This window comes from Sapajus apella, unplaced genomic scaffold (genome assembly GCF_009761245.1).
Source record: "Sapajus apella isolate SASKATOON/1434 unplaced genomic scaffold, GSC_monkey_1.0 scaffold62, whole genome shotgun sequence".
Classification (NCBI taxonomy): Eukaryota; Metazoa; Chordata; class Mammalia; order Primates; family Cebidae; genus Sapajus; species Sapajus apella.
Window position 1 is genome coordinate 2,874,256 of NW_022437002.1, and position 25,602 is coordinate 2,899,857.

The 25,602-nt window shown below is 48.6% G+C and overlaps 1 protein-coding gene and 1 long non-coding RNA gene across 2 annotated transcripts in view; one reads left to right on the plus strand and one right to left on the minus strand.

The window, feature by feature from the left end:
• The window catches only part of SDC3 (syndecan 3), a 93,898-nt gene that overhangs the window by 8,833 nt on the left and 59,463 nt on the right, over nt 1-25,602 (minus strand). The gene's annotated exons all lie outside the window — the stretch shown is intronic.
• Nucleotides 5,142-9,932, plus strand: LOC116529152. The gene is made up of 2 exons (XR_004259408.1): nt 5,142-5,531; nt 9,668-9,932. It is a non-coding gene; the product is annotated as an uncharacterized LOC116529152 (long non-coding RNA).

The window sequence follows — 25,602 nt, forward strand, 5'->3', positions numbered from 1 at the left end:
ATAGGAGCCAGCCTGGGGAGCCCAGAATCAGCATGGTCAGTGTAACTGGAATGAAGTGACAGGGAGGGGCACAGGTGAAGTAAGGTTAGATGAGGCCAGAGGAGACCAGGGTCGAGATGGTGAGTGTTCTGTGGGTTGCCACGAGGAATGTGGCTTATGCTCAGGTGACCTGGAAAGCCAGTAACGTGAAGTGATGTCACAGACAAAGCTTCCTGGAGGAGGCAGCTTTAGCCAAATGGGCTTGTGAATACCCCCACCTCTGAATTAGACTTATCCTCTCTGTCCCTGGCAGTGCTGAGCAAGCACAGACCTCCCCGGAGGGGCAAATCTAGCCTGCTGAGCTTAGCTGCTACTGAAGAACCACCCAGAACATAAGCCCCTCTGCAGGCAGGCTGTGCTGGGGACACAGGCTATGCCCAGTGGGAGGCAAGCTGAGCAGGTCCCTCACCCCACACTCGCCCGTCAGCTCCCTGGGCGGGAGTCAGGGAGGGACAGAGAGAGGCCAGGCATGTTCCTGGTGGATGCCTTTCCACATTTGGTTATTAAAAGGCAAGAAATGAGTCTGGTCCATGCATCTGAAGGCGGGGAGTCTGTCTCAGGCTGAGAATGCACAGGCTTTGATTCTTCATTCATATCAGATGGCCACCAACTCCCTCAACAAGAATAAACCCTCATGTCTACAAAGAAGTATACATTCTGTCATATGCTTCCCAGTTAAAGGAGGAGAAACCAAAGGCTCGCAGCCCCAGAGATCGGCGATGAAGCTGAGGTTTAAGCCCAGGTCTGGCCCACTCCATGGCCAGTGGTCCTTCCATATGCCCCACCCGATAACTAGGGTAGCATTAGCATTTCAGCTGCGCCAGCAGCACTATCTATATTTGGAAGTTGTATGGAAAAACTTACAAGATGAAAGACCTTTTAAGTTATGTGTATTTTTACCACAATAAAAGTATAAGTAAAGCAATAATAAAGAATAGTAAATATAAAATAGCACCCTGCTATCTACATTTATCAGTAATCTTGTGTGGTTCACAATGACGGTGGCTAACGTTTGGGAGTGCTGACTCTGCTAGGTGCTGCACCAAGCGCTGTGCAGCTTCTCACCGACTTGTGGGGCAGGAGACCCCTGGGAGGCATCTCCCCTCGTATTCTAACCTTTGAGTCTGCAACTCTCAGATGTTTCTTGGGATACCTGAGAGGACTAAAGATCTCAAAGAGTGTTCCCTTCCCCACGCCTCTCTTCTTCCTTACAACATCTGGACGGAGGAGTAGCTGGGTCTCCCAGAGGAAGGGCAAGACCCGCAGCCCCTCCACTGACAAGGGTCTCAAACAGAACCCGAGACTCTTTCTCTGCTTGGCCAAAGGTCAGAGGGACTTAGCCTTGGAGTAACTAGTTATGAGGCCTTGGACGGGTCACAGAAGTTCCTCATTCCAGCAAACGGAGGGGAAGTGACTGGTATTAGGTTGCTTTGAGGTCTAAATATGAGAATACATATAAAGCAGCCGAGGATAACAAAAGGTATGGTTATTAGGGGGCAGGAATTGGTCCCTATTCATGTCAGACAGGGAATAACAGAATGCAGTTTACAGCAGTGGCTTTCTAAAAAGCATGCATTGTCCTCTCAGCTGCTAGATGGCTGGTTCTCAAGCTTTAGCCCCCAGGGGAGGGGGAGCTGTTGAAACAGACTGCTGGCCCCACTCCCCTGGAGTTTCTGATTCTGCAGCTGCTCTGGCGTGGGGCCTGAGAATTTGCATTCTAAGATGTTCCCAGGTGATGCTGATGCGGCTGGTCTGGAGTCCAGGCTTTGAGGAGCGCTGCCCTTGATCACTGGTCCTCAGCTGTGGCTGCACCTTGGCATTGATCTGGAAGGGTCTCTGAGACCTGGATCACACTCTCAGAGATTCTGAGGCTACAGCTCCAACACTGGGCGTTTTCAAAGCTCCCAGCTGATTCTAATGTGCAGCCCAAATTGAGCACCACTGCCCCGAGTAGAGGAAGGGGAGCGATGTGGATGTAGAGTGGGCCCGCCCGGAGCGTCCGCCACACCCACCAGCCGCGAAGAGCAGGCAGCTGTGGGGAGGGGTTCGTGAACGCTCTATCATTGCTAACAATAATAAAAGCTAACATTTCTGAAATGTTCACACAGGCCAGGCACTTTCTTAAATCCTTTACATCTAATACTTCATGAAATCCTCATAACAACCCCATGAGATGTGTAATGGTGTTATTTGCAGTTTACATTTCAGCCTGATATATAAAGAAGTTGGGTCACTTGTCAAAGGTCAGCCAGAAAGTGATGGAGCCAGGATTTGAAAACAGCACGCCCACCTCAGTTCTTTTTTGAGACAGTCTCACTCTGTCGCCCAGGCTGCTCACTGCAACCTCCGCTTCCGGGTTCAACCGATTCTCCTGCCTCAGCCTCCTGAGTAGCTAGGACTACAGGCACACACCACCATGCCTCGCTCATTTTTGTATTTTTAGTAGAGACAAGGTTTCACCATATTGACCAGGCTGGTATCAAACTCCTGACCTCAAGCGATCCGCCCCTCCACACCTGGCTAGGTCCTAGTTCTTGACCACTGGGCTAAGCAGAGTGTATTTATGATTAGTTCTTGTGAAATTTTAAAAAATATTTAGTGGGAGAAAAGCTCATTTTGTGTCTACTCTTTACTCTGGAAACCTTTTAGGGGCATTGGGTCAAATATGATACAGTACTGACTTTCCAAATATTTGATTCCCCTTTTCCAAAGCACATTTGCCGGCGTGATCTTATTTCGACACCACCAACAGCATGATCTCTCTCTACCACTGTTCCCTCAACCCGTGCTCCAGTGAAATAAACCGCTTCACCATTCATTTCAACTCAACCAACATTTACTAAGGACGTACGTACTTGGTGCCAGCCAACAGGCTGCAGCTTGAGGACACAGAGATGTCAAGACCCTGGGACTCAGAGAGGCAGTGACCTGCCCAGGAGCGAGTTAAAGGCAGAGCCTGGGCCTAGCTCATCTAATGCTCTCATCTTGGAGGAGCTGAGGGATGAACCGGAGAGGAAGCCGGTGTGGCGGGCACTGCCACAGTGCTCTTGCCTGCTTTGGGACTGGCATGGCCTCTGATGGCTCCTGGAGAAAAGACTCCAAGTTGGGGGCTGGTAGGAATTAGTAGAGGGGCATGAATGCCCAGGCTTAGAGCAAGAACTTACGAGCTCCTGCTCAGACATAAGTCTTGACCCAGCTCCTTCCAGCCTCCACATACCCTCACCACTTCTCTACCCCCAGCCAGGCAGCTTCCCTATCCAAAGGGGCAATTACTCCAAGCAACCAGCAAGGCCAGAACCAGGGACTAATTTCCCAACATGACTCTGGTCTGGACTTTAACCACCAAGTGACATTATCCTTACAATCCTTGTGTCTGTTCATAATGTTAATGTGTAAATGTGAACATAGTAAATAACCATGATTTTTGTTACCCTGTTAGGGGCACATCTCTTTTTTTTAACATATCCAGAGGCCTTGAAATAGAAGGCTGGGCATGGTGGCTCACACCTGTAATCCCAGCATTTAAGGAGGCCAAGGCGGGCAGGCAGATCACGAGGTCAGGAGTTTGAGACCAGCCATGACCAACATGGTGAAACCCTGTCTCTACTAAAAATAAAAAATTAGCCAGGTGTGGTGGCGCACCCCTGTAATCCCAGCTACTTGGGAGGCTGAGGCAGGAGAATCATTTGAACCCAGGAGGCGGAGATTGCAGTGAGCTGAGATCGCACCACTGCACTCCAGCCTGGGTGACAGAGCCAGACTCTGTCTCAAAACAAACAAACAAACAAACAATATATATACATATATATATACACACACATAGAAGTGGTCCAGGACCCTCTCCACCTCTGAGAGGCTCTGCTGAGAGATCAGGGGACAGTGGCCCAGGGAAGAAAGACTTGCCCAAGGTAACACAGCAAGCCAGTGTCAGAATCCACCAAAACCAGGACTTCTGACTCCTACCCAGGTCTCCTTGGGGCTCTGAAGGACCCCCTCACCAAAGAAACCTGCTTGTAAATGTCCCAGTTCTGAAGCAACTCATATCTACCTACGGCTTCAGCCACCACCTTTATGCAGGCCACCCTAGCCCAGACCTCTCCCACGAACGGCCCCACCCAGAGGTCTCACAAGCATCTCAGAGCCGAGGTTCCAACTCTGAACTAACCACCTTTCCCTTGAAATCTGCCCCACCCATATTCCCTCTCCCCCAACCCTCAGCTGCTCAAGCCAGAAACACAGGTGTTACCCCAGGCAGCTTCGCCTTCAACACCCCCGCAACCTCCAGTAAACCGGGAGGGCCCTTGGTTCTTCCTGCCTTTTACCTTTCTTGAGCCCATCCCTTTCCCCTGCCCCCTACCACCGCATGAAGGCAACCTCATCATTCCAGACTTCATCCATCAGAACAACCACTCCCTTCAGTTCACGCTTTCCTTCGACAAATGCCTGAACACTCACTGTGGGCCTGGCACTCTACCCTGGGCTAGGGTGCAGCACTGAGCAAGACAGCCAAGAATCTGTCACTGGCAGGACTGCACAAAATCGACCCTGACCATATCTCTCCCCTGCTCTGATCCCTGGCTGGCGACAAACCGCCCCTGGGTTCAAGTGCAAACTCCCCCATGCAGGTATTCACATTCCTGAGCCCTCCAACCGCCCTTGATCTTTCCAGACTGGTCTGTCATTGTGCCCTGACCAGAATGATCCAAACAAGCTCTTGGCCATCCTCCCCAACACCAGCCCAAAGACCACCTCCTCCACAAAGCTTCCCTGCCTAAGTCACCCACCTGACAGGGTGAGTTTTGCCTTCTTTTGGAATCCCATTGAAACCCAGGATTTGTGTGTCTGCCTCCCAGACTGGGCTGTGATTCCAGGCGCTCAGGGGCCCAGCCGTCGCCAAGCACAGAACCTGGCACTGATGGGCATCAATGTGTTGTGTTGATGGATAGACAGACAGAGGGGTGGGTAGAGCGAAGTCCAACTGCCTTTTTCATTCATTCGGTCCAGTGCCTATGCCTTTGTCGTTTTCTGCAAGTCCCTCCAGCTGTCTAACCTCCCCTGCTGGCATTACGGAAGCTCATGCCCATTTCTTCTCTCAATCTGTCCCCTTCCCTTCCCCAAAGCCCAGACTGTCCTGCCTTTCCCTGACTGGGCAGCAAGTCAACAAGAACAAAGGTTTGGGGAGCCGACCAGGGAAAGGCCAGCCCGGGCCTCTCGGGGTCTCAATCCCTTGGCCTGTGTGTGTGCCAGAGCTTCCCACAGATTCGGGAAGAAGGTGCCGGAGGCTGGCCGGGCGGCCTTGCGGTTTGAAGCAGTGAGTCACCTTCTGGCTGCAAGTCAAGGAACTCTCACTGCGCCCTTGTTTGGACAAGACGGGGAGGCGCACTCAGAGTCAGAGACTCCGGGAGCAGAGACCGGAGCAGGAAGAAGGGGTCACCGAGACCTCAAGAAGTCAGGGAGACAGACGCCCAAAGGACCGAGACAGCCAGGGACAGGTAAGGCACGCAGAGAGAAGGACAGAGGCAGCCGGCCCAGAACCGATGGGCAGTGCAGGGAGAGGAATCGCGCCACCGGTGTAGACGGCTCGGCTCCCTGCGCACGCTCAGTCCTCCTCCTCCCGGCTCCCACCTCAGGCCGGGACCCGGACATAGGCAACAGCGGAGCCAATGGGCTTCCAGACCGGGACATTACCTCACCAGAACCGGCTGCCATTGGCCGGCGTCCCCGCCGGGGCGGGCTGTTGCTATGACAGCCCAGGCCGGCCTTGCAGAGGATGCTCGGAAGAAGGTCCGGGAGGAGAGCCGCGTCCGCACCTCTTTCCAGGCTGCGGTGGGGCCCAGGGACCTCTCCCCTTCCACTGAGCCCCAGAGACCCCCACTCAGGCCGAAAGGGGAAAGCCCCGCTCCTGCTGGCCCAGGCGTCAGAATTCCTGTAAAAACGCCCATTCGGCCCCCTCGCTCAACCTGGCCCACAGTCCCTTGCCAAGACCACCCCTGCCCCCGACACACCCTGGAACCACACGCTCATCCATAGATCCTGCAAACAGCAATGAGCACCCTCCAGCATCCAGGTGCAGCGCTGGGCTCTACAGAGGCAAAGATGAGTCCACCTCCCCCTCTGTCCTCACAGAGCCCCCCCCCCCCCAGTCTGATCAAGCAAGCAGTCCAGGAGAAAATGACAAGGCAGTGTGTAAGGACTAAAAGAGAGCGAGCACGGGGGCTGTGGGAACATAGAGGAGGGATCCCTACTCAACCTACCAGATCAGGGGGACTGCTGGGAGAAAGCATGCAGAGCCAGGACCTGAAAGAGCCAGATGAGGAAGGGTGGGGAAGGGATTCGAGGCAGAAGGGACAGCCTGTGCAAGGACTGCAGGCAGTAAAAAGCAAGGAACACTCGAGGTAGGAAATTAGATGGTGGGGTTGGGGGCCTTGGAGAAGAGGAGGAGTTTAAAGCTGAAAGGGAAAGCAGGAATGAGATCCCAAAGGACTAGAATGCCGTGCTAAGGCATCTTGGACCACATTCTCAGGCAGTTCGTTGATGGAAGGGGAGAGGGCTATGATTAGGTTTGCATTTTAGGAAGATCTCCACTCTTGCAGCTGTGTGGAGGATGTGGGGGAGGGGACTAGGAGACCAGTCATTGCAGGGACTGGGGAGAGGCAGTGCAGGGGGGACTGAGGCCCCTAGCTGGAGTGAAGATGGAGAGACCTAAACTCAGGAGGAGGTGTAAAGGACGTGGAGCCACAGTTCAGGTGACTGTGGAGATGGCACCAGCTCACCTGGGAGGCTGGGAGGGCTTTCCTGGCAACCAGATAGGATCATCACTCTCCTTCCATATGATATTGGTGTCAGCTTGTGTATTCAACTTTTGTTTCAAGAGTCATGCTGCATTTGAAAAGATGTCTATCTCTTTTCACAGCTCCCCACCCCCTACACACACACACACACACACACACACACACACACACACACACACACAGGCTGTGATTCATCTCGGTTCCCAGTACTCAGCACAGAGCTCCATCCCATTCATCCCAAATACACTTCCATAAATCTGAACCCTCATCACCCCCTCCCCATGACCCTTGCCCCAGCCTCCACCCATCCCTCCCAGCCTCTACCCTTCCTTCCCAACCGCCATGCACCTGATTCCCATCTCTTTAGTCATGTCGTAGCTACAACCTAGAAACTGGGGCTGCTACCCCCCTCAGGCCTATGTCCGCCCCTCCTATTATCCCTCAGCAGGGAGCAAAAGTTGCCTATCTGTTGGGTCAGATTTCTGAAGACTGATGAGGCCCATTTTCTGGTAAGTGGGGTCATTATAGTGCAATCATTGGGTTGTTATGAGAATTAAATAAGGTTTTGTTGCCTGGCACATGTAACTGTCCAATCAATCAGCTATAGTAATGATATTATCATGAGTGTTAAGGAGGACAGAGAGGGCTGGCTAGGACTCCAGTATGGCACAGCCCTGCTTTGGGTTACCTGGTGTTTGCTTCGCTCATCACAGAGTGGTGTCTTGACTTCTCATTTGTCACACATACTTGTTATGTACTCTCTCAAGGAAAAACACAAAACAAAGAGAGTGGGACAAGAGTCCTGGATTTCTGTCATGATACCACCTGAATACCATCAAACTCACGGAAATCCTTGATGCAGTGGTTACAGATGTCCTCTCCCAAGGAGCCAAGACAGGACAATTGAGTGGCTTCTTAAATGTCAAAAGACTCCATTCAGATCTTCCAATCAAGGAAACTTCAGCTGTCAGAGCTGGCGATGCCCTTAGGATCCTCTTATTCAACCTTTAGTTTGACATATGAGAAAACTGAGGGCCAGAGAAAGCAAGTGAGTGCCCAGAGTCACACACCTGGGTCAACCAGCAGAACCAGAGTCATTTTAGGCACCCAGTTTCCCCCTCACTGCACTTTTCCAAATCTGGTCTGTCTTGCAATTGAACAGTGACTAGAATCTTCTCTAGCCAGGGCATACTTAGGGCTTTCACATGCTGGTTTGTTTGTTTGTGTTTTGCCTTGTTTTGTTTTGTTTTTTGAGACAGTCTTGCTCTGTCGCCCAAGCAAGAGTGCGATGGCAGTATTGGCTCACGGCAACCTCTGCCTCCTGGTTCAAGCCATTCTCTTGCTTCAGCCGCCTGTGTAGCTGGGATTAAAGGTGCGCACCACCACGTCCAGCTAATTTTTGTATTTTTAGTAGAGACGGGGTTTCACCATGTTGGCCAGGCTGGTCTCAAACTCCTGACCTCATGATCTGTCTACCTTGGCTTCCCGAAGTGTTGGAATTACAGGCGTGAGCCACCACGCCCGGCCCCACATATTGTTACATTAAACATTCATGACAGCCCTGCAGGGTGGGTATTGTTATTCCTATCTGAAAGGTCCAGAGAGAAAGTAGTTCCTCCAAGATCACACCGTGTTACCCAAGCCTGTCAGGTTCCAAGGCCCATGTTCTTGGCATAGCAGTGTGTTGACTCTAAGACTCTCAGTGTGGTGTATTTGGAGCTCGTGGGCATCACAGTGATTTGCCAATATAATCACTAAAACAAGAAGAGGTGAATCTGCTACTTGCTGAAAATGAAAGAGGACCTGGACTCTTCCGCACATCAGTGCTTTACATACCTGCTCTGTTGTGTGGAAGCGCTCCTCTAAAAGCAGTAGGAGTCAAAGGGCTATGTCCCATCTGAGGGTCTAGAAGAGAACCAGCTAGGAGACTGGTTTCCCAGCTACGCTTCGGCACATTTTCTGAGTAAGATGCGGCCACCCGTGTTCTCTGAGGAGAGGGTCCTCAGAATGAAACACAGGAAACTATGTTTTACTTTTATTTTTATTTTGAGATGGATTCTCATTCTATTGCCCAGGCTGGCATTCAATGGCATGATCTTGGCTCACTGCAACCTCTGCCCCCCAGGTTCAAGTGATTCTCCTGCCTCTGCCTCCTGAGTAGCTGGGATTACAGACACCTGCCACCACGCCTGGCTAATTTTTGTATTTTCAGTAGAGACGGGGTTTCACTATGTTGGCCAGGCTGGTCTTGAACTGCTGACTTCAAGTGATCCACCCACCTCAGCCTCCTAAAGTGCTAGGATTACAGGTGAGAGTATGTTTTAATGAAGTCTCTGCATGAGTTTGTGGATCTTGAAGTGGTCATAGGTTCAAGATATCATGTGGAAAAGGCCAAGTAGGTGACATCTATAAGGACAAATGGACTACATTCACTTCATTGTCACTGGAGGCTCCCACAGCACAGTGCTCCGCAGCCTTTTCCAGGCTTTGATGGAGGAAGGGCAGTGTCCCTCAGCACTGAAAGAGATGCCATCCTTTATGGCAAAAAAAAAAATTATCCTACATCTTCAAGAGGTTCTATTTCTAGCTCTAGAAAACACTACAACTGTTGATCAGCCTAAAAATTGTGCTGTATCTGGCTCTGGAATTTTCTCTGTCCTTGGCTCTGGAAAATATTCCAGAGACATTTATAGTCCCACAACATTGTTGACTCTAGGGAAAACTCCATGGCTCCAGAGGACCTTCTGCTCCTCTGCTCCTCGTTTTGAAATTCTGCAGCCTGTTTTCGGAGGACCCTTTCTCACTGATATTGCTCTGTTCTGCCCTCCTGGCTCCAGATTATCCAATCCCATTTCTGGAAGACACTCTGACTGTGAAGCAAAAGAACTCTACACCTGGCTCTGGAGGGCTGATTCTCTGTGAAGGCAGAGGACCACCTGACTGGCCTGGAAGACTGACTGTCCATACTCTTCTTCCAGGATCTGGACTTGACATCCCTGGCTCAAAAAGATTGACTATTTAGGGATCCGAAGGGCCTCTCTAGCCGACCTGCTGTAATACCATATTTCACAAGTGCTCTCTTGACCCAGTTTTGAGATCCTGGCTAAAACCTCTCAACTCCTCTTTGTCACTTTGCTCAGACTATACCTTAACTCCTCCAAACTCTAGGCGTGGAGGTGGCTGTGCCCCTGTATCTAGATGACTCTCTGGAATAATCTTCATTCCTGGCTTCTGGAGTAGGAAGGGGAAATGTGGATGGGTTGGAGGCATAGGAAGATAAGAGGAAGCATGGAATGGCTGCCGTGACATCTGTTCTGATCAGCAACCTGAGCTGGATTTGAGTTCCACGGTCATGGGCTGGAGGCCGGAATTGTTCAAATTTCATTTCCATGAGCAGCTTGGTGAGGTTCTGGGTTCAACAGACAGAACCAATTTTGGTTCTGCAGTGCATGAGGCCCAGATTTGGGGAAATGGAGACTGTTCTCCCCATAGCTGTTGACCCCAGCAAGGTTCATGGAGCCTGAAGGTGAGGCATCCTGGCCAAGATGTGCAGAATGATGGACCCTGGCCAAGCCACTTTATGGACAGAAACGTGGACAAGTGGAGTCAGGGCAGAAAAGAGGGCACATGACAAAATTCCCATGAGGTCTGAAGTCAGAGCTATTCAAAGGCCTTTCTCACTGAACCAAACACCCATACCCCATCCCAGGCCTTCTGCATTCCTCCTGGAATCACCAGCACTAAAGTTTAAAAATTACATTTCCCTGACATCCTTCGAGTTGGATTTCCACTGGGTTCTGCCAATGGAATGTATCCATGCGAGATTCTGGAACTAGTATCAGACAGAGTCCAAGCTGCTAACTTTTATCAATGGCAATGGCAATAGTCGAGCAGCGTTGACGGTGAGTACAGACTTGTGAGCCCAAAATGATACCACGTTCCTTTTTCACTGATACTTCCAACATTTTTATGACCAATTCCCTAAATTAAATCACTTTGTCTGAAGTACCTAGAGTGGTTTCTGTTTACCTGACACTTATCAAAGATTTGAGAGTACCTACTACGTGCCAGATTTCCTAAGAATGAGGAGTATGAGACTGAACAAGAGCAGAATAGTGGTTGGGGTCAGAGAGGTTGGGCAGGAGCAAAGCCATGCAGGGCCTTTTAAGCCAGAGGAAGAAGTTTGAGTTTCAGTCTGATTTCAATGATAAGAGCATCTTATTCAGGGAAGGGAAGGTATGTGATTTATGACTTGAGCTCTATGACAGATGAAGTCTAGCAGGCTGTAATAGAAAGGAGGGATAGAGGCGGCTACTTGAAGACTTCAAGCTGGAGATGACAGACTGAAGCTGGGGGGGAGGAGCTTACCGTTATAACATTAGGGGCTGACGATGGTAGGATGAACTCACTGACCTCTGATGAGGTGACAAGCAGAACTCTATTACTTACAGCATCAAGTGGGAGAAAGTTGCCATGCAGGGCCATGTAGGGTGTTGCACCAGGGACAGGGGAACAGAAAGCTAGAATGTAGGAGGCAGTTTCTGTCTGGCAAGTGGAGTGGGGTTAGCAGGTCTAGGGGCTTCTTGTGGTTTGGGAATTTTGAGTGATTTCACAGACCCAAGGAAGAAGGGTTCATCCTTTGATGTATAGCAAAGAATTCCTGGGCGTGACCCAGGAGTGTCAGAGCCCAGTAAGGAAAGGGGTTGGGGTGCAGACTCAGCAAAGTGCCCACTAAGAGGAATTGAGAGTTTTTAGCCAAGATCTCAAAATTGGGTCAAGAGAGCACTTGTGAAATACAGCATAACAGCATGCCAGCTAGAGAGCAGTGCGCGTGATCAGGATCTGCTTTAGAGGTAGAGCTGATGGGACTTCCGACGGATTGGATGTGAGAGAAAGAGGGATCTTGACCATGGACTTCCAGAATCAGAGGGCTCTGATTTTGAGACCTCTCATCAGATACAAATAAAGATGTTTGATAACATTTTAAAAACATATTCAAATAAACGAAGGGCTAACAAGATAGTGAGAAACAACCAGGGCTAGTTAGAAGGAAATATATAAGAACCCAGAGAGGAAAGCATCACAGAAGCCACTTTTGCCCTGAAAACACTGGCCAAGAATAATAAAGAACAGGTGCAAACAAACAATATCAAAAATAAAGGGCAGGTGCATCATCACCGATACTTCAGACATCAAAAAGAAGAGAACGTGATGAAAAACTGCATGCCAATACATTCGAAATTTTAAATGAAATAGGTAAATCCTGAGAAAAAGATAGGTTACTAATACCGACTCAAGTTAAAAAAAAAAAAATGCTCCAACCACTTTGGAAAAGAGCTTGGCTATTTCTAGGAAAGCTGAAAACTTTCTCTGTGACCAGCCATTATAATCCTAAGTATATACCTTAAACAAATTCAGGCATATGTGTTGTCATTAAAATGTGTAGGAATATTTTTAGAAGTACGGAAGCACTGTTTTTTTTTTTTTTTTTTTTTTAGACGGAGTTTTGCTCTTGTTGCCCAGGCTGGAGTGCAATGGCGCGATCTCAGCTCACCGCAACCTCCGCCTCCTGGGTTCAGGCAATTCTCCTGCCTCAGCCTCCTGAGTAGCTGGGATTACAGGCATGCGCCACCATGCCCAGCTGATTTTTTGTATTTTTAGTAGAGACGGGGTTTCACTATGTTGACCAGGATGGTCTCGATCTCTTGACCTCGTGATCCACCCGCCTCGGCCTCCCAAAGTGCTGGGATTACAGGCGTGAGCCACCGCGCCCGGCTCGGAAGCACTGTTAATGCTAGCTGGGGCTGGGTGTGGTGGCTCATGCCTGTCCCAGCACTGTGGGAGGCCAAGGCAGGAGGATCATCTGAGGTCAGGAGGTCATGACCAGCCTGGCCAACATGGTGAAACCGTCTTTACTAAAAATACAAAATGTAGTCGGGCGTGGTGGAGCCCACCTGTAATCCCAGCTACCTGGGAAGCTGAGTCAGGAGAATCACCTGAACCAGGGAGGCGAAGGTCGCAGTGAGCCGAGATCACCACTGCGCTCCAGCCTGGGCAACAGAGCAAGACTCCATCTCAAAATAGAAATAATAAAAATAGCTGGAAATTGGAACAACATAAATATCCATTAAGAGTAGAATGTGGCATACTATGTAGTACAGTGAAGTAATATGCAACAATGAAAACGTATGAAGTACAGTTACATATAACAGGATGAGAATTACAAGTATAATATTGAAAGATGTAAAAAATAAGTATTCTGTGATTCCATAAATACAAAGTTCAAATATAGGCAAACATATATGTATATATATATAGGCAAAACATATATATATATGTATGATTTATGAGAAATTTTTGAGTGCTGGCAATATTATTTCTTGACCTGAATGGTAGTTACATGAGTGTTTATCTTTACTTGTTAAATTATGCATTTATTTTCATAACTTTCAGTATATAATTTCTGTTTTATGATATAAAAAGTGTTCCAAGGAATTATTAAAAGAATGGAGCTAGGCAACTGGATGAATAATGGTGCCAATTTCTGATTTGGAGAGAGTTCCAAAAAAGGAGTGGGAAGTGGAAAGATGGAGAATCCATAAATGAGAGATTCATTCTTGCCATATAAATTCTGGCATGCCTGTTGGACATTCAAGAAAAGATCTCAAGCCTGTAATCGAGGATTGAGTCTCAGAGGAGAGGCCCCAAATCTCCATCTCAACTGAGTGGAAGAAGATATTTACAACAGACATAGCTGGCAAACAGCTTACATCAGAATATATAAAGAACTCCTGCAAATGAGTAAGAAAAAGACAGACAACTTGGTGGAAAATTGGGCAAGAGACTTGAGCACACTAGGTTTTAATGTAAGAAATTACACAACTGGGTCGTTGTATAGGAATGAAGTGAAACCCAGTAGCTTGGAATCCCCTTCATTGAGTCAAGAGACTGGTCGTTTCAAGGAAAGGATCTAGGATGCAAAAAATCAAAACATGTATTTTTGATTAAATCTCAGGCAAACAGCGAGAGTTTAGAAAGTATCGCCGGGCGTGGTGGCTCACGCCTGTAATCCCAGCACTTTGGGAGGCCGAGGTGGGTGGATCACGAGGTCAAGAGATCAAGACCATCCTGGTCAACATGGTGAAACCCCGTCTCTACTAAAAATACAAAACATTAGCTGGGCATGGTGGCGCGTGCCTGTAATCCCAGCTACTCAGGAGGCTGAGGCAGGAGAATTGCCTGAACCCTGGAGGCAGAGGTTTTGGTGAGCTGAGATCGCGCCATTGCACTCCAGCCTGGGTAACAAGAGTGAAACTCCATCTCAAAAAAAAAAAAAAAGAAAGTACCTGTGACGTGACTGATAGAATCTCACCACATGATGGAAGCCAGCCTGTCAGAAGCCTGGGAAGCCCCAACAGCCTGGGGCCTCTGTTGGTCCAGGATCTTGGACTGGTGTCCCATGGCTTAATCTTTGGGATTCAACCAAATAAAGTTACCCCACCCATGTTATGGACCCAAGCAACCTACCAAGCATCCTTAGCTTAAATGCAAGATAATACTATTTTGTTCATCTTGACTGGAGTGAGAAATGAATACCTCCGTGCGCATATATTTCTTTTACCACAACAAGATGATGAAGAAATAAATTCATAATGTTGATACTTTTGTATAAGTCGCATTTACAGTTGCAGTAAGAAATTTTATAATCGTTGATTTGCTTCATATAGTTTCTGCTTGCTTTTTATGATATTTAAAACAAAATCTAAGCAACAAATTATATGTGTGATTAGATTTACAGAAGTTGCTTAAGTGCTTAGGAATAAGTTGCTCATCATATTTGTAAGTCTCCCTTGTTAGGTGTTTGAAGTGTTTGAATCGGCTAAATTGAATTTGTAATTGTAGTTTGAAATATCTAAAGGAATTTGCTTAATTAAATGTTTAAATGATATTAAAAGTTTATGAGAATTTAATCTATCAAATTTAACAGTTAATTGAATATGAATCAATGAACAAGTAAATGTGATCTTGCTTTTATAAAAAAACTACTAAGTTCATAAATAAAATATAAAGATCCATAAGTGGAGAGGAAAAGGAAAAGCAGGAGCGAGATTCTAAGATCTAGAACTTTAAGAAATTAAATATTGATTGAAATGTAAGTCATTGTAATTATCCCCACTAGCTGAATTCTCACATCCGAATGCTTACACACAAAGCAAAATGTTGCCCCAAACATACTAAACAAATAAAAAACTGTGTGGTAATTACTACACACATGGTCGCTGCTGGAAGCATTCACATTGCGCTCAAATCCAGGTGGGGGGTTGCAGCATGCGCTACAGGTGAATCCCGGCTGTTCTCCTGTGGGCATCAGGTCTTTTTCTTAATTATTTTCCATACATTTTTCTTGCTTTAGCCAGAGACCTGGAGGCCCTCCCAGCCCAGGCCCAATTCAGATGGATTCATAATGAACGTCATTAACCTATTGATCTACTTGTTTATTTACACTGCGGCATGTTTTTCACAGTGTTGCGGACAGAAAACCCCTTTGTGTCTTACACTGAATAATATCCAGGCACACAGACCTAGCCACTGATTGTTTAGGGTTAAGTTACTGAGTGATTTTAAAATGATAACAATTTTTTAAATTTACTTCCGTGTAAAATGATTTGTTTTAGGCAGAAATCCTTGAAAGATTGCTAGATCGGTGTTTAACAATGCTTTTGAGATATTTGAGTTCATTGGTTGGGAGTTTGGGTGGGCCTGGAACGCCATAGGCTCAAAACTTTTTCCTTCCAACACATCTTCAGGAACAGATTCAGTTCACGTGGTGGAATGCTTGTACTTTCCTTCTGGGCACAGAGCGCTTCTCAGAGAGAGAAGGAAAGCTTCGTTTCTCTCTTGTCACTGGAACATTTAATTTCCCATTTGTTTTTCATCTCTGTCTGGGAAGTCTCCAGGGAGGATGATTGATTTGCCAAGAGGTGTCTTCCATTCCAGGGCCTTGGGCAAGTCACTATATTTACCCCATTAGAAGCTCACCTACCCCCTTCAACAAAGGATGTCATTGTAGATATTGAGAAATGATTCCACTCTCCCTGCTGAAAGGACTGGCTTTGGGGCAGCTTTCTGAAGGTCAAGGTTCAGTTCATAGACTGTTAATACATGTCTGAACAGATGTGGATATTAGTTGTGTTATCCATCTTTTAACCCTTGATTTTACAGTGTGGAAACTTGATGGTCGGAGGAGGAAGCCAGGCCTTCCTATGGCACCCTGTTAGGTACTGTCAGTCCCAGTGGGCCAGGCCTTGCTCCTCTTCACTGCCTCTATTGTATCTTACATTTATTATCATTATTATTTTGAGATGGAGTCTCGCTCTGTTGCCCAGGCTGGAGTGCAGTGGCGCGATCTCAGCTCATTGCAACCTCCGCCTCCCAGGTTCAAGTGATTCTCTTGCCTCAGCCTCCCAAGCAGCTGGGACTACAGGCATGTGCCACCACACCTGGGTAATTTTTGTATTTTTTTTTCTTTTTTTGAGACAGAGTTTCACTGTTGTTGCCCAGGCTGGAGTGCAATGGCACAATCTCAGCTCACTGCAACCTTCGCCTCCCAGGTTGAAGGGATTCTCCTATCTCAGCCTCCTGAGTAGTTGGGATTACAGGCACCTGCCACTACGCCCAGCTAATTTTTGGTATTTTTAGTAAAGACGGGGTTTCACCATGTTGGCCAGGCTGGTCACAAACTCCTGACCTTGGAATCCACCCCGCCTCAGCCTCCCAAAGTGCTGGGATTACGGGCGTGAGCTACTGCACCTGGCCTGTATCTTACATTTATTAGAAGGTTTCTGGCCAGGCATGATGGCTCACCTCTGCAATCCCAGCACTTTGGGAGGCTGAGGCGGGCAGATCACTTGAGCTCAGGAGTTCAAGACCAGCCTGGGCAACATGATGAAACCCTGTCTCTACAAAAAATACAAAAATTGGCTAAGTGTGGTGACAGGCACATGTAGTCCTAGCTACTCAGGAGACTGAGGTAGGAGGATTGTCTGAACCCAGGAGGCAGAGGTTGCAGAAAGCCAAGATCGCGCCATTGTACTCCAGCCCAGGCGACGCAGTGAGACCCTGTCTCACACCAAAAAAAAAAAAGAAAACTTCTACCTTTTAGTTTCCATGCTGAGGAACTTTGCACATGTGTCAAAAGAGGACACTAAAACCCAGATCAAGTAACTTGTCCAAGGATCCCAACATAATTCTGATGATGCCAAAGTCCTTATTTGTGATGCAGGTGTATTGATTCCTACTTACTTAGAGCACATAACAAGTTATCAAGAAATTACCAACATAAAAATGAAAAGAGCAGAGGTTAACACTGGTTCACCATGGAGGCCCCAAAGTCCTTTACATGCAGAGGATTCATGCAGATAACTTGATTGCAGACTTTTTTTTTTTGCCTACAGTGGTAAAATCACTCAGTGAGTTTTCACTCTGACCTTGGGGGCCTAGAACTTGATCATCTTTGGGGGTTGATTTATCGGCTGAGACCTTGTGAGATTTCTCACACTCTGTCTGGAAGGAGAGAGAGGTCTCATGGGGTCTCAGTGTGAATGGAAGTCCTGAAGTGTGACACAGCCCAACACCAGCATCCTTTGCCTCTGAAGGAGATGCCATTCTTGACTCTGGAAAGAGAGATGATTCCTCGTCTTGAAGTTTTTCTTTGCCTACCTCTGGAAAAGTCTATGACTATGAATTGGGGCTGTGAACCCCGAAAATCTGAGACACGTCTCAGTTAATTTAGAAAGTTCATTTTGCCAAGGTTGAGGACACACGCCTGTGACACAGCCTCAGGAGGTCCTGGTGACATGTGCCCAAGGTGGTCAGAGCACAGTTTGCTTTTATACATTCTAGGGAGACATGAGACATCAATCAATATATGCAAGATGAACATGGGTTTGGTCTGGAAAGGCAGGTCAACTCGAAGCAAAGGCGGGAAGTGGGGAGGGCGCGTCCACGTCATGGCGACATCAGAGACAAATGGTTGGATTCTTTTTCATTTCTGATTAGCCTGTCCAAAGGAGGCAATCAGATATGCATTTATCTCAGTGAGCAGAGGCGCGACTTTGAATAGAATAGGGGGCAGGTTGGCCCTAAGCAGTTCCCAGCTTGACTCTTCTCTTTAGCTTAGTGATTTGTGGGCCCCAGGATTTATTTTCTGTTTCTGGCTTCAGAAAACTCTCAATCCCAGCTCTGGAAAATTTTATTCTTAGATCTGGGGAAAATTCTATTTAGGGCTCTGGAAAACCCTCCATTCCAAGGTATAGGAAACATTCTCTTGTGATTATAAAAAATACTCTGCCCAGGGTTCTAGAAAATACAATGCCCCAAAATCTAGAAAATATTTCATCATGAAATCAGAACCCATTGCGCTCTGGCTGTGGCAAATTATCTACCCCTAAATCTGTGGATGTCTGAGCCCAGTGGTGTGCTGGCAAATGTGTAACAGCAAGCCCTTGGCAGGGGTAGAGGAGCCGCTTATTGGTGATGTTTGCCGATTTCCACTCCCACCATGGCTGACTTCAGGTTACCAAAGTGACATCACGGAGCAGATATGGAAGAGGATACCTGCAATTAACTCCTACAATTGCCAGAATGAGCCAGCTCCATCGTGCTACTGTTTTAGCCCCCTGAGAATGGAGGGCTCTGATCCATGACTATGGCAGATTCTGAAACCCTGGGTATGAAAGACTCTGAGGTCCTGAGTCTCGAGAAATCACAGCTCAGGGGTCTGAAGGACTCCCAAAGCCCTGGGCATGGAGGACTTCAAGCCATGCACATGGCTAACTGCTTGTCACTTGATTTATGGCACTCCTCTCTAAACCAACAAGGTCAACTCAAAGACTTAAGAGGACATGAAAGGCAAGAATGTTCTGAAAGACTGACACTCCAAATGGCCTAATAGGTCCAGACAATATCTCGATAGCTCTAATAACATGTATATATTTAAAGCATTTCCTCCCATCTGGGAGGCCTAGAATTTGATCACCTAGGAGGTAAGGCCCATTTTCTAGCTGACACATGAATGGAAATGGTGTTTACAAGCATTACACAAGATGGAACATGGGCTGATGGGTAGTTTTGATGGGATATCATGGTGACTTTGGAGGTCCTAAGATGTTGCGCAGACTAGTAACAGGCTAGGGGTCTAACTCAGATGGAGGCATCTGTATCAAGGACAAGTTTACATTTATAACTTCATAGTCCCTGGAGGGCTGGCCACAACACTTCCTGGTTTGGCACAGAAAAAAACCTGCACCCTTAGAACTAGTGGAGATGCCCCACATGTGCTGAGCAAAGCGGCAATTCCATCATGCCTAGCTTAGAAGACGCCCTGTGGCGGACTGTGAAACCCCCACCCCAGCGCTGAACCGTGCCCAGTCACAAGCTCTGGAAAACACACAGTCTACTGGTTTAGAAAGTCTAGAGTTCTAACCCTGTCTCTGGAAAACACTTCTGCCTCCTCCAGGGAATAGCCTCTCATGAATCCTGGTCCCAGAGGATTCTTGGTTTTGAGGAAGACCCAAGCAATGCTTCATTCCTGCCTCTGGAAAACATTTGATCTCTGACTTTGGAGGGATCCTTCTGACAAATGTAGGAAAAAGCACTTTGTAAAACTAAAAAGCTCTGCCTGGCATGCTGCAGATGCTCAATAAACGTGTGTGGAATGAAGGAGTGGTCCTGGGAGATCTTTGCAAACTGCAATGCACAGCACGATCCTCAGATATTATTCTTACTGTGACTAAATAAAGCAGTTATCAGGGTATTATGGGAAACTCCATATTTCTCCCTAACGAGATCTTTTTCTTGTGAGCTCTCTCCAGCCCGAGAGCATAGGGCCTGGCTCACAGTGGGCATCAATAAACGTTTGATAGATGAATGGATGCATGGATGGATAAATGAGGGCTGCATGGATGGATGAGTGGCTGTGTGGATGATGAGTGAATGGAAGGTGGAAGGAGTGGCTGCTACATTTGCCTACTCAACAGCCACCCCCCGCTTCTCCTGCCTTCTTCCTTGCTAAATGAATCCCAATTTTATTCAAGTCTCTGGCAGCTTAGAAGAAGCCTGTGCCCCCTCCACAGGCAATACATCTTGTTTAGTTTAAGGCCATCAAGACCATCTCTTTTTCCTTGCTAGAGAGTTGTTTAGGAATAGCCATGGGATGCAATTCTGGCCCAGGAGACATGAGGGAAAGTCCACTGGGGACCCTCCAGGAAGATTTTCCTCATTAAAGGAACACAAACAGGAGACATTCCCTCTTCTGTCTTTGAACACTAATGTGTGAGGATAACATGCATAGAGACGGTGCAGCCACCTTGCAACCATGAGGAGATGAGAGAGAGGACAAAAGCCTGACAATCTCAGGACCACACAGCAAACATGTAGAAAGAGCCTGGGTCCTTGAAGCTTGTCACTGAACCACTGAATTAACCAATGTGTGTGGGTGGGCATCTGGATGAACGAATGGATGGATGGGCAGATGGTTGGGTGGATGGATGAATGGACGGGTAGGTGGGTAGATGGGTGGATGGGTAGATGAATGGGTGGGTGGATGGATGGTGGGTGGATAGGTGGATGGGTGAGTGGATGGATGAATGGATGGGTAGGTGGGTAGATGAGTGGATGGATAGATGAATGGGTGGGTGGGTGGATGGATGGATGGATGGATGGGTGGATAGATGGATGGGTGGATGGATGAGTGGATGGATGACTGGATGGATGAGTGGGTGGATGGGTGGATTCTTGAGTAGATTAGATGGGTGGGTGGGTGGATGGATGGATGGATGGATATCTGTGAGACATGTAAGGGTAGATGGTTAGGAGTGAATGCATGGAGATACACATATCCACATATATGAACTATAAAGGACTAACAGGAGTATTTTTGTTTTCCTCTGAAGAGCATTCACTCCAAGGCATTCAAGGTGAGAACTGGCTGAGGACAACTGATCTTTTCCAGTACTTTCCTCCAAGTTTCATGCTCCCTCCCTACTTCATGCCCTGGGCCCACCTGTCAAGGCTGATACCTGCCTTCAGTGTCTGTCACCTGTAAAGTCTTGTGCCCCCCTGACTCTTGTGCAGGGCCTTGCCCTGCCAGAGAAATGTTTGGTCTGCAAAGACGCTCAGGTAAGACAGCCTGGCACAGTGGACTCAGCGGGTCTTGAGTCCAAATCCTGGCCCTGCCTCTCATGAGCTCCCTGTCCATGGGCAGCCCCCTAACCCACCTGAGCAGGCTTCTCATCTACAAAAGAAGAACAGAGTGCCATTAGTGGGTCTGCTATGAAGATCCAAGGGGATATGTATGAAAGTACCCAGCACCATGTGAAGCCCCCAGTATGTCCTCAACAAATGCTGAGTCCTCCTGAGTTCCTTTAGCCAGCTCAGCCACAGCTGGGCATGCATGGGCTGTGGCCAGGCAGCAGCCCACATACAAATACAAAGGAGACCTGACCTCTGTCCCATCCAGCCATCCTGCTGCAAAATGCTGTCTGGAGGCATTGTTCTTTGGAGCCAGCCAAGGGCTCGCGGAAGGACTAGAGGAAACTGAGCAAACCTCAATTGCTTCCTCCTTTCTTGTGCCACTGGATCTGGCAGGGCGGGTCAGCAACTGGGAACCTCAGGAGCTTGCAGGTTGAGATCTGACAGAGTGGACAGCTGGCTCAGCAGGCCAGGCCTGGGCCAGCCCAGGGTTGCAACCTCACGTCCTGCATCTTCCAGTGCCCTCTTGGACAGAGACAAATGATCTCAGCTCTCCAAGTCCAATTTCGCTTCTCCTTGGGATATTCCCTAAGGCCTGAGATCACCACCATGCCCCATTACCTCCTCTGCTCTTTACCCTCCGTACCTCTCATGATCTATCCTCTCGTCCCTCTCCTTTCCTCTTGCCACTTGTGGCTCCGACTGCTGTACTACCCCCGGCACTGCTGCTCCGAGGCTTCCCTCCCCTCGGGCATCTGCGCAGGCTGTTCTTATTTATTCCTCCCTGCCTTGTCCCTCATCTGTTGAGACCCACACTATGTGTCAAGTATGCCAGGAAAACCTCCTGTGTTCCCACCCGGGTCAGGACCACACACAGGACTCTGAAGCCCGGCATTTACTGCACGTGTCACACTGTCCTTCTAGATCCGTCTCCCCAGCTAAACTGAGCACTCCTCAACATAGAGATCATATCTCATGGATCTCTGCAGCACCAGTGTATAAAATGGTGCCCATTCATTCTTTCATTCACTGAATGTGTATTCTGATGCATCCAAGTGGTCCTCTCTTTATCGTGGACATGTGATGATGGTGACAATGCCTTTAGCTTATCCTTGGTCCTGTATGCTTTTCAAAGCCCTGGAACTTTCTCCTCTCATTAGTACAAAGCTCTCAAACTGATTGATTCTTGGCTCTGAGAATGATTAACTGTCTGTTCTTGGGCAAGTTACTGAAACTCCTCATGAGCCTTAGTTTCCTTATCTGTCACTCACTGATTCGACAAACCTTTAGAAAGACTTCTGGAGGTTCTGTCCCAGGGGACACCAAGTACTGGGGATGCCAACATGAGTCAAAAACTGTCTTGGCCTTTGCAGAAATCTCAGTTCAGACAAAGATAGCTTTCGACAGTTCAACCCTTAGGACAGTAAAGACCCCACCAAGGGCTGGGGAAGGGGGGCACGCAGAGTCATTTGATCCACCCGGAGCACCCCAGGAAGACTCCCAGTGACACCTTGGTCAACCCTGTTTGGAGGATTAAATGGTATGCCATTTGTGATGTAGAAGGAACTCTACAGCACATGTGAAAAAGTCCCAGCATGGCGTGAAGCACAGGGTGGGTGCACACCGAGTCTCAGCTTTCCATGCCACCCAGGAGGGGGTGTGACAGACTCGAAGCCCCCTGCAAGCCAGCCCAAGGCCCTGCCCACACTCCTCAGATGCCCCCACAGGCTGGTCTCTCCTCCCATGATGGCTGGGATACCTGTTAGAACACAGACCACCTCCAACCCCAGACAGCTCTCCTGAGACACTTCATTACCTCACTTCACTCGGAGTTTGATAAATAAAGGTAATTGTAGAACAATTAGACTCTCCTCTCTTCCAACATTGGAATTGGCATGAGATGCATATCCTTTCTCACACCTCATTTTGCCAGGCGTATTTGAAGCTTTCTGTCTTGGCCCCCTCACACAGTGCAGGAAGAGTAATGGCTCAGAAGTCACTGCTGTGACACGCCGGAAGCCAGGAGGCAGCCCCCATGCAGCCCCAACTAATCACTGTAGATGCCTCCTGTCACATGCTGGGAGGGTCCCCAAGTAGATCATGCCCTCAGGACCACCATCATCCATCACATGGTCATCATGCTCCCCAGGGTGCCTGCGTGAGGGAGAAGCACATGACATTTGGAAGCTGAGGATCCAATTTCAAATCCCAGCTCTGTCACCAACTTGCTGTGTGTCCTTAGACAAAGTGCTCACCCTCTCCAAGCCTCAGTTACCCCTAGGTAGGAGTGATTATCCTTAATGCAATCAAATAAGACAACACATATGACAACGCTTCCTAACGGACCAGGCAGATAGCACCTGAGTGCCTCCTACCCCTACTGCCAGCCTCTACCCATATAACTGGCAAAGCAAAACCTGACCAAAGAGTGGGGAAGGACAAAGGTGAAGATGCGCACACCCTTCTCCTGGTACACAGGGAGCTCAGAATTACACGCTAGGATCCAGATGCACAAGAGCAAATGGAGCTCCCTTATACTCCTTACACACGATCTCATCTGCCGCTCCAGCCTCCATCCCACTGCGGGAGCACCGGGGTAGAAGAGGGGACTCCTACTTGGCAAGTTCATCACCAGTTAAATAGGGCTCTGTCCCTCCTGTTTAATATGGTCTCTCTGGTGTTCACACCATGGCCTGGGGTGATGCTCAGTGTTTCAAGATTTCTCCTTCTAGTCCTTCCGAATATGGCAGCCTAAATGTGTGGGTGATGTGGTTGCGACATCTGTCACCCCACTGATCACCAGGGTTACTCGGCTGATCTGGCTGACTAAGCAGTCGTCCCCTTCCTCCCTCGCCACCACCCTTGCTGAAGCTGCACACTCAGTCTAAGAAGACAACCATCCCCGATACAGGAGGACCGTTTTTCAGTCAAGGGGACATGAGTAGCTGCACTCTTCTTCTGGAACCTTCCAACAACTTCTCAAGGTCCAAATATGTCAGCCAGGGAAGAAGCAGGTGGAGAAAGCTGGGCGTCTCCTGGGAGCAGTGGGTGGGGTCTCCTGTGGCTGTATTACACACCTGGCCCCCCACAGTACCCATTCAGGGCCCCTCTTCCTGCTCCTCTCAACACTGGCCACAGTCCCCACTGGCTCCATCAGCCATGGAATGGGTCTCACCAACCTGGTCCTGAGCCGGCCTCTCCTACTGTGGCCCCAGGAGCCCCCCTTTCCCCCTGGCCACAAAATGTCCCGCTCTGCTGACCTCTTGATCCCAGGCTCAGGCTGGAGTTCTGGGTCACCTGGCACAGGTCATGAGGACCCCCCCCAGTGCCCAATCGGCCTCACCTAACCAACTCCCTCTTTCTACTCACGTTGTTTCCACCCCCACAATCCCAACTCCTCCCCCACCTTGGAGAAGTGGACCCTGTCCCGAGTTTGTAGTGTCTGTGGTCTCATCCCCACCGGGGCTGATGCCCACAAGGGTGGGCCCTCGGGGCTCTCCTTGCGACCCACACGTGTCCTCACCCTGGCCCCTCTTCTCCAGAATCCTTGTCCCCCCGCTGTGTCAGCAGACCCTCCGCTTGCTCATGTTGTCCTGTGGGAACTTCCTTTTCCATCTCCTTCATCCTCTCCACATTCCTCCTGTGATCTCAGAGTCTGCCAGGCTGGGCTCTTGATATGCAAAGAGGGCTTTGGGGACTTAGAAAGCCTTTTCCCTCTCTCAACAAAGCCTGGCTTTCAAGACCATTATCTGGCTAAAGACTGCAGGATCCTATTCCGTCAAAAGCTGAACATCAATTCTTTCCTTTTGTGCTCCTGATCCCCAATCCTATTGCTCTGTAAGACCCTGGATGCCTGTGGCTGAAAAGGAAGAGTGGTATAAAAGCAGTTCAGAAACACACAGGTACATTAAAAATACCTATCATTCCTGTTACACCAGACTCTCTGGATGTCAGCACACAAAGAGACCTTGGAGAGAACCTCACCCATCTTCTTCCCCCAGCCACGTTAGAGGCCCAGAGACGGCAAAGATGGTGCACAACCCACACAGCAAGGCAGTGGCTGAGCAGGAATGAGAAGACATGGTCCCTGATGCCTGGCCAAGGCTTTTCCCTTGAAGGCTCCACCAGGGAAGGAGGTGCAGGTCATTCCTTTATGGAGCACCCTGCATCTGAGCACTTTCCAGAACTCTGTGAAGCAGGGGTCAAGTCTGTCTTGCTCACCAGTGCACCCCCATCACTGAGCCCGGGGTCTAGAATGCAGTGTCAGGGACGTCTCAACCCATGTTCCCACTTCACTGCTCCGCGTTCCATGCCAGTCATGTCAAAGGCGTTCGAACCAGAGCAACTCCATCTTGAATAGGGAGCAGGTAAAACGAGGTTGAGACCCACTGGACTGCATTCCCAGACGGTTAAGTTATTCTAAGTCACAGGATGAGATAGGAGGTTGGCACAGATACAAGTCATAAAGACCTTACTGATAAAACAGGTTGCAGTAAAGAAGCCATTCAAAACCCACCAAGGC